Source organism: Bos indicus x Bos taurus, chromosome 28 (genome assembly GCF_003369695.1).
Source record: "Bos indicus x Bos taurus breed Angus x Brahman F1 hybrid chromosome 28, Bos_hybrid_MaternalHap_v2.0, whole genome shotgun sequence".
Lineage (NCBI taxonomy): Eukaryota > Metazoa > Chordata > Mammalia > Artiodactyla > Bovidae > Bos > Bos indicus x Bos taurus.
The window spans coordinates 45,859,168-45,869,099 of record NC_040103.1 but is presented as its reverse complement, the minus strand read 5'-3'; the positions used below and the strand labels follow the sequence as shown (position 1 = coordinate 45,869,099).

The 9,932-nt window shown below is 47.0% G+C and overlaps 1 pseudogene; it reads left to right on the top strand.

Moving 5' to 3' along the window:
- Positions 1–780: 780 nt before the first annotated feature.
- LOC113885407 lies at positions 781–1,574 on the top strand (annotated as a pseudogene).
- Positions 1,575–9,932: the final 8,358 nt, after the last annotated feature.

Here is a 9,932-nt window from a genome sequence, read left to right as displayed (position 1 = left end):
CAAGATACCATAAAACATTGTGCACAGTATGTGACCATTTATGGTTTTAAATGTGGTTGTGCTCAGTCACTCAGTCATGTCCCACACTTTTGACACTATGGACTGTAGCCCACCGGGCTCCTCTGCCCATGGCAATGCTCCAGGCGGGGATACTAGAGTGGGTTGCCATTTCCTGCTCCAGAGGATCTTCCAGACCCAGGGATTGAATCTGAGTCCCTTATGTCTCCTGCACAGGGAGGTGGGTTCTTTACCATTAGCACCACATGTGGAGTGAAGAAGAAATAGATAGTCATAGTTGCTTGTGTATCCATAAAATGACATTCTGGGCCTTCTCTCTTGATCCAGGGGCTAAGACTCCGCACTCTCATTGTAGGGGCCTGAGTTCAATCCCTTGTCAGGAAACTAGAGCCCACATGCCACAGCTAAGAGTTCCCATGGCAAACGTCCCACGGGCACAGCCAAATAAATAATTAGAAAAAATAAATAAACCTCCGGAAGCTATTCCTGAGAAACAAAACACATGGCTGACTGTGGAAGCAGCAGGGCCTTGACAAGAAGGGAGGGGGTAGGAAGAACAATGGAATATGAAGTATTTTATATTTCTAGGTTCTTGAACCTTATACATGTATTATAAGTTTCTCAGAAATGCCAAGACATTACAAAAAAATTTAAACCTCTAAAGAATAAAACTCACAGCGTTATTTCTACAAACTGAATGAAAGTCAAGTTTGTTTTATCAGAAAGATTATCTGGCTTCTCTAAAACATCTTCTCGGGCTTTTCCCATGCTACCCAGACAGTGGTCCATAGGGCACTGTCTGGATTCTTGTCATAACGGGAAGTGAATCTTTTACACTATCCTGGGTCCTTGATGTCCGGCAAATGAAGGACGACACCATCACGTTCCTTGCAGCAGGGGCCCACTTAGGTAGCACCGACCTTTACTTCCCAACGGAGCAGTACATCTACAGAAGGAAAAGTGGCGGTGTCTACACTAGGAATCCGAAGAGAACCTGGGAGAAGCTTCTGTAGGCAGCTCATGCCATCGTTGCCACTGAAAACCCAGCTGCTGTCCCTGCTGCGTCCTCCAGGAATCCTCGCCAGCGAGCTGAGCTGCAGTTTGCTGCCACCGCTCCTCTGGTCAGCCGCTTCGCTCCTGGAGCCTCCACTAACCAGACCCAGGCAGCTTCCAGGAGCCAAGACTCCTGGTGGTTACGAGGCCAGGGCTGACCACCGGCCTCTCCCAGAGGCATGTATGTGAACTTCTTACCATCGGTCTGTGTGACACGGACTCTCCTCTGCACTCTGGAGACGACATCAAGTCCGTGGGTCTGACTTGGCGGATGCTCACCCTGGAAGTTCTGCCTGTGCGCGGCATTGTTTCCTGTGAACATTCTTGGGAGGTCGTGCCTGATCTCTACATCTGCAGATTCTGAAAAGATTAAAAGGGAAGAGCAGGCGGCAGCTGAGCAAGCTCTGACCAAGGAGGACTTCACCGTGAATGGGTCACTTCAGCAGCTGAGTGCAACGCTACTGGATCTGAGGTGCTGGCCTAGTCCACAGGTGGGCAGGTGAGCTCACTGCCTACTCCGCAGTTTCCCCCGAAGGCTGGCCTGCAGCGCCCACTGCTCAGGCCACTGGACGGGTAGGCACAGCACTGGGTGCGCTTCAGCTGTTCTTTCACAGGCTCTTCTCTTCAATGGGGGCTGTGCTGGGTCCTTGCTGCTGCACAGGTTTGCTCTGGTTGCGGTGAGCGGGGAGCACTCTGGTTGTGGTGCCTGCCTTCTCATTGCAGCAGCTTCTCTTGTTATGGAGTGTGGGCCCCAGGGCCCCCAGGCTTCAGTGGTGGCAGAGCGTGGGCTCAGGAGCTGTGGCCCTCAGGCTGTGGAGCACAGGCTTGATGGTTGTGGTTCACAGGCTTAGTTCCTCTGAAGGCACATGGGATCTTCCTGGACCAGGGATTGAACTCATGTCTCCTGCATTGGCAGGATTCTTTACCATGAGCCATTATGGAAACCCCACAAACTCTTAAAATGAAAATTGGTTCACAGAAAATAAGCAGTTTCTAAATAAATAAATATGTCTACTCATGAGAATGTTCTGTGACTTTTGCTGTTTTCCTTTCACATAAGAGGAGAATTTCCTAATTCATAATTCATTATGGTCTTCCCTCAAACAACATTTGCAACCGCTAATTTTATTAGCTAAGCTTGTCCAATTTTTAAAATACTTTTCTCCCACTTTCTCTTATGCACTGTACATTCATTATCAATTGAGATAATATTTTATCATTGTTCAGTCACTCAGTCATGTCCAACTCTTTCCGACCCCATGGACTGCAGCACACCAGGCTTCCCTGTCCTTCACCATCTTCCAGAGATTATATTTATACTTCATATGGATAGGAGGATAATCAGTTGACTTCATACTTGAATTATTTCTCTGAATCTGACATATTAATATGCTAGTAAGATATGAAACACTTGATTGACTTCAGCATAATAAAAAATAATAGAATCAGGTGACCATATCTGAAGACTGATTATAAAAACAGCAGCCATGTTGATGAGGAGCAGTGACATGGGGTTGTGGGGGTACATTTTATGTGGTGAGAGAGGGGCGCTGGCCTCAGGGATTTAAAGGGCTGCTTGAAAACAGAATGGAACTCGGTTCAGTGGATGGACCTCCTGGGAGTCACTTCCCAGGGACACACAGGACAGAGTCCTGAGCATCCTGAGTGCCCACAAGGTGGTCTGAAGCGGTGGCCAGGGCACCCCTCTGGGTATCAGTGGAGATGGTAGCTGTGTTGTGTGTCTGTACGAGTCTGTATAAGGTGACCTTGCATGCAGAAAACCAAATTTGACTAAATGGCAGATGGCCTCAGCTCTAATAGTAAGATCTTGTCTTAAATCAATTTCTTTTTCCTCTCAGCTTCTCCGTCTGAAAGGAGTTACTCTTCATGAGACCCATTCTCTTTTAATTCCCTTCTTCAAAGCCTCAGATTTTGTAGCTTTTTTTTCAGTAAGTATCTTTCCATGTTTATTCCTCAGACAAGACAAGCAAGAGTAAATGTTTATTATTGGACTTTAAAGATAAACAAGTACTTTTAAAACCAGACTTTCCAAACGTTCTAAATTCATTCATGTTCTCACTTTAGTGTCTTCAATTCGAAGCCTGTAATGAGCGTTTTTACTTCATTCAGACACAGCTCTGGGGAGTGAATTGGTGGCGGGACTCCACAGACCCCTGGAATTTTGAACTCTTGACAGTTAGATCTCCCTTTACAGAAGTGTTAGCAGCCAATGGAGCAAGGTGCATATAGTGCCAGATTACAGGGCTGACAGCGCGGAAAAGACAGTTTATTGATGGTAGAAAAAAGATCTGACTTCTGACAAGCAGCCGCCGCTCACGGTGAGGCAAACCGGAAGTGCCTGCAGACGCAGAGACACGTGCACAGGGAGCCGGACGCTTTAGCCACAGCCCTTATCAGTGCAGCCATCAGAAAGGGGTCCTTCCTTGACCTGACTCGTGCTTCCTGTTTCTTTAACTCCCTGTGCTTCGGGGCTGCTCTGCTGAGTTGGACTCCCCTTTGCTTTTCCTAGATCTCCTTGGAGCCTTCTCACAGCGCCCGGCAGCAGGCAGGAAGCAGCGGCACCATTGGGCAGGTCTGCTCCTGTAACTCCTCTGGCAGCCGTGCGGCTGGGACAGCACGCTGAGCGTCCACGGTCCCTCTCATGGGACCAGAGGTCGGAATGTGATGGGACCAGAGATCGGAACAGGGAAGATGGAAGGGCTGCCTTTGCTTTCTTTCACTCCCGGACCAGGAGATCTTAACCTGAGGGATTTGGAGAGCCCAGGAAGCCTGTGCCCTCCCTGAAGTGATGCATAAAATGCATCTGTGCACAAGCTTTTGTTCAGATAAGAGTAAATGCCCTGGATTCACCCCTTCAGAATATTTTATCTTTGTTCCTAGTCTGTACAGATCCTGTGCTTTGAAGCACAACACCGCTGCAGTGATTTCATCACACTTCCACTGCTGCAGGTCTCTAGTAAACCCAGCTTTCAGAATCAAGAGAAGCTGGTGGCTGACAAGGCTTAAAAACATCCTTTGAAGTTCCTAGAATCAAGAGCACCTGACTGTACTCTACTGGAACATTTTAACATCTAGTAGTTTGCTTTTCGCTTGTGAGCAGCTAGGTCAAATTGTTTCCACACAAGAAAACCGAACTGAAGTCTATGTGTCTGACCAGGGTCACAGGACACAAACTGCTTTAGGGCGGGTCCCCGGTCGGCCTGAGATTCTGTCATTACCAGGAATCAAAGTAGCAAAGAGCATCTGTGACACAAACCCTAAAATGTTTTATTACCGGATAATTTGAGTTGGGACGGTTCCCTAGAGAAGAGAATGGCAACTCACTCCAGTGTTCTTGCCTGGAGAATTCCATGGGCAGAGGAACCTGGCGGGCTACAGTCTAAGGGATCGCAGAGTCGACAGGACTGAGTGACTTTCACTTTCTGTTTTCAGTTTGAATCTACAGAGAGGTAAAGTCTTTTCTGTGGATATTTGTAAATGCTTCCTGCAGATCCAGTTATATGGCTTTGTGTTCTTCTGAAATTGCTCCCATGACATTGATCTGGACTTCATACACTTATGTACCAAATTACTCTGTTTTCTGTGCAATGGTGGTAAAACAGTTAAAAAGCAAGTAAACAAGCCAAAGCCCGTGAACTGTTTCAAACAGGCTGAAAGTGCCACCTACTGTCCAATCTGCAGAGGTGCCCGAGAAATGTAGTCTGAGCCTTATGGACTGAGAGCCACAGGAACTAGGATATTAACCTAAGTTAGACTCACATCTAACTATACTTTCTACTTATATGCTATTTATAACGAGTTATGTAGTTATGTTTATGCTCTCTCCTGAGCATTCTCAATCTTTGGTTACAGAAAGTAAGATATTGAAAATCACTGAACTGTGGCAGATGTAAGAAACAGTATCAGGCTTTCATATGCTTTCCACGGGTCCCGATTATCCCACACCAAAATGCCTTTAGAGTTCTGGAGCAAAACTGCTCTTTGCCACTTTTATTCCTAGTAAGGACTGAGGCCCAGAGCTCCCTGAGTAGCCCCTCCTGAGGGGACTTGACTGTATTTATTTTACATGTTTAAGAGATGACAGCAAAAGAGAAAGCTCTAAAATGGCAAAAGCTTTCAGGTACACCAAAAGGGTGGTTTTTAATGTTGGTTTGAGTGTTTTGTTTTTAGTGGAACAATCCATTATAGAACAGGCCAAAATAAGTTTAGAGAATAACATTTTCTACCTCTGAGAGCTACTAAATAAAAATTGTCTTTACTATGGTCCTGGCATCAATTCAGACTTGCCTTGGACAGGTGACTGACTTCCAGGCTGCCTTAAACCCAGCAAGCCTTCAGGGAATGGCCCAGTGACTGGAGGGGACAGCAGCGTGCAGCCAGCATTTCACTGTTTGTGCTGCTCGTGTGCTCTTTCTGTCTCTAGCCCTTCAGCAGATATTCACTCTCTATGCAGCTTATCATTTGTTTGACTCGGAAATACATTGATTCAGTTTTTATGATAAGCTGGTTCTGTACAATCATATGTAAACTGTTTATTTAAATGCAAACAATATACACTCTCGTTCAAATTCCTCCTGAGTTAAAAGTACACCCAAAAAGAAACTGGATAATTTAGAGTAAAAGTAGAATTTCTCTTTCATCCTTATCAAAGTATCTGTGGTTCACTTGTATATATTCCTCCAGCTTTTTAGAAAACATTTTCAAATATATATTTATTTACACACAGATAATATAGGTTCATTTTTAGTTCAGTCAGACAAATAATGTGTGTTGTTTTACAACTTGCTTTTGTCATGTAACAGTATGACTTTGAGTTGTCACCATTTCCTGTTTGGAGCTTTTCCAGTGGTTTTCAATACGAATATGAAAATCTTTCTTTAGAACAACACGATTCTGCTATAAGCAAACTAGGTTCATCTAGCATCCACATTCGGGGAAATTCAGAAATGTCTTCAGTTGCCCTGCGCATCCCGCCATCAGGAATGGAGGAAACCACGAGCAAGGAAAGTCTCAGTAATGAACACCAGGCACCCCGTTAACCCAGCGCTAAAGGAGGAGGGCGGGGCGAGGACAGCTCATGGGCTGCGGGGAAGGTCTTGTGATGCCTGTGTCTCCAGCCTGGCCGGTAGCAGCCAAGAGAATCCAGGAAAGAGAGATGGTAGGAGAACAGTGGAGGGCAGGAAACGGGCCTCCTGGAGGCAAAGCACACAGGTCGCAGCAGAGCCTGGGGAGGAAGAGCGGGTCCTCAGAGGAGCCGGCGGAGAGACACCCGGAGGAGGCGCCCTCCCTCTCACCCCACCCCAGAAGGTGCCCACCGGCCAGGCCAGGTGCGGGGTCGCATCCACTCCCCTCACCTCAGGCTGGTCTCGGGAAGACACTTCTTGTTGCACTTGAGTGATTCAATTATGCCTCCCTGTAATTTCAGGTTGGGTCTTCTCTGCCTGCCTTCCCCTCACTTTTCACTCTGGCCTGTCTTCATTTTTTTCTGGCAAACAAAATATGGTCAGCAGGCAGAGTTGACTGCATAAAAGGCAAAGGTCTGCCTCTGAGGAGTAATATATACTCATATCGCTATGCTAGTTTATTTATATTTATTAATTTAATTTAGTACAACATAATGCTACATAAATGTATGCACATATAATGTAAATAAATATAAAATGTTATGTACTATTGTTATTTTAATATAATATTTATATATCAATGATATATGTTAATAATAATATATAGGCTGATTTAGTTAACGACACCCCTGGTGAGAAGACTAATGAAGACTAAAGAAGTCAGAAAAAAACAGAAATTTGAAGATCTTTGAGAAAACTTCATGCTCACGATGTAAATGGCAAGACGTGCATGAAGGTTCTTGGCCAGGGCTCCTCACAGGCTTCTCCAGGCCCCTGTTACTGTCAGCAGTGAGAGAGGGAGTGAGGGTCCGGGCAATGCCCCCAGGCCAAGGCCGGGCCAAGCCCCCGCCAGTCTCCTTCCTTCTGTCACCATGCGTCACCTCCTCACTTACACTAGTGTAAATGAGTGTTATCACTTCTCCCACAGAATGAAGGGTGTGTGTTGCAGGAGAGCTGGAGCGAGCTCACTGGTGACACAAATCTTAAAACTGTAGAGAGGAGTTGGAGGGAGGGAGACAGATAAGTAGACTTATGTGCCCTGGCTTTAGACTGTAGTGTGAAATTAATGATATTAAAACTGCTTAGCCTTTAGCTTGTATTCTTATCAGTGCCTGTATTAAACAATTGATCAGTCACCTAAATATCATAGACTCTAAATCATAAACTAGGATTTTAAAATACTGTAGTTTTCTGTGTTACCAAAGTGCACTTTTGAAGCAAACGTTCAAATCATCCAGTGTCTTCTCTTTGTGTTTGGTCACATGTTGTTCTCTTTTAACTTTTACTTTGTATTTGGGGTGTAGCCCGTTAACAAACAGTGTTGTGACAGTTTCAAGTGACACCAAGGGGAACAGTTCACCCAAACACACACATGCGTCCTTTCTCCCTCAGACTCCCCTCCCATCGAGGCTGCTACATAGCATTGACATCCATGTGCCACACAGTGAGTCCTTGTTGATTCCTAACCAAAGCGGACATTTGTTGCATCATCAGAGACTCTGTCAGAATCTTTCCCAGAGGTTAGTGAGGAGTTTCCTGGAAAACACTCAGCCCACCCCCTGTTGCCAGAGGAAGAGTGTTTATATACAGGTGTTAGTTCTGAGAGAATTTGGTGAACTGGACCAGCTCGACAGAGATGGAAACAGCTTGTCACCATCAACATTGTCTCATTCCCCAGTAGGTTCAGCCTCCCCCGCAGGCGCCCTGAGTCCTGACTGCTGAGCAGGCCAAGCCCATTCTTAGTCCCCAGCGCCTCCTCCCGCAGGGCCGCAGCCTGCAGAAGACAGAGGGACTGACAGCTTGTCCCCTCCTCCCCCTACTCATGGGCCTGCCTGAGCCAGCTCCCTGCTCTGCCTGAAGGAGGAAGAAGGCCCAGCAGCAGCCCCAGAAGAAGCGCACAGGGAACCCTCCATTCCAGGGGTGCGGGCTCATCATGCAGGGCCAAGGGGACACGGGGGTGGGAGAAGCCTCAGCTCTGGACACTGTGGGAGCCTGTCCTCTGAACAGACTCAGGGACTGTCTGTTGGCCATGGGATCTGAGGAACAGGAGAGATTTGGATGGACTGGGGCTAGCTGGGAGGGTTTCCATGGTCTAAAGCACAGGCTGTGTCTCTCTAGGCTGAAAATATTAACCGCTGAGCACTAGCTCCCACCAAAAGAAGGTATTGGTTAGAGGTGTCCTGAGATGTAAGAGCTTCTTAGGGAGACAAGAGGAGATACTAGGAGGATGGGAAATGCCTTGTAGAGCCTGAACCACACGCCCAGCCTTCTGACCCCAGTTTTGGGAGGTAGCAGTTTCTTATGCATGTCCCTGGTGGCTCAGATGGTAAAGAATCCACCTGTAATGTCGGAGACCTGGGTTTGATCTCTGCATCGAGAAGATCCCCTGGAAAAGGAAATGACAACCCACTCCAGTATTCTTACCTGGAAAATCCCACAGACAAAGGAGCCTGGTGGGCTGCAGTCCATGGGGTCACAGGGATGTGATTGAGAGACTAACACCCTTTCAGGTGAGAGCAGCTGGTTTGCTTGGGCCTGATCAGGGAAGGGCACAGGTGAGTGTTGCTTCTGACAAGTGAAAGAGGCTTTGGGCCTAGAAAAGAAAACAGCAGTCTCAAAGGCCCTTGCTGAATCATCTAACTTGGGGGAAACAAAACCAAACTTTAGGTCCCACCCTGATGCTCCAGGCTGGTTGCATCTACCTGGGACTTATCACCCCTTGTCCAGAGGATTTATCACCCCCTGCCCAACTACAAATGCCATCTCAACTAAAGAATACCCAAAACATCCCGCCTGACTAACATTTCCCTTATCACCTCCACAAAGCTCCCTTTAAATATGAAGCTTCCCTGATCTCTCTCAGGCTCAGCCTGGTCCTTAGGCCGACTGCCACCCCTCCTTGCCTGAATAAAGGTCACCTACTTCCGTTGAGGTCGTCTCTCATTTTCTGCCTCAGCCCAATCTATACCTTACATCCAGCACTGTCCAAGAGAAGAGGGCAAACAGGTGCTCCCCAGAAGTCAAGACACAGGCTGCTTTGTCAGCAAGCCAGCTATGAGGGGTGGAATGGGCACCCCATGCGGCCTCTCCCGCTGTCCCCGGGTGCCCTGCAGTTCCAAGCTTTGGCCTGAATGCATCATAAAGAAGGAGCCTTTGCATTCTACCTATTACGAGCTAACCACTAAAGGAATGTTGCCTATAAGCTTGTACATAAAGTCCCATCTCTGGGAGCCCTGCATCCCAGGTAATGAGCACCAAGCTAAAATAAAAACTTTGTTTAGCTCACAGGTAACTTCCTGACCAGACTCACTTGTGAATCACGGCAGGGAGGCAGACATTAACACATCCTCTCTGGATCCTGATCACAATGAGGAAATATTTGACTTTCCTCCCCCACCACCTTTGAGAATTAAGATAAAAGGAGCCTGAATTCTAATTCAGGCAAGATGGGTCCTGGGACAAGAGTCCTGAGTTTCTGAATAAAGTCACCGTTCCTTGCCCCAAGAACTCATCTCTCAATTTATTGGCCTGTCGTGAGGTGAGCAGGACAAGCTTGGACTCAGTTACAGAAGAGCTGACAGTCTTGCTCTTTTGGGAAGATTTCCATTTTCATTCATTTAGTCATTGTTCATGTATTTGAGTCCTGCTCAGAGCCAGGCCCTGCTGAACTCACCCTTGGAGACCCGGCTCAGACCTCACCGGGTCCACGACACCTTT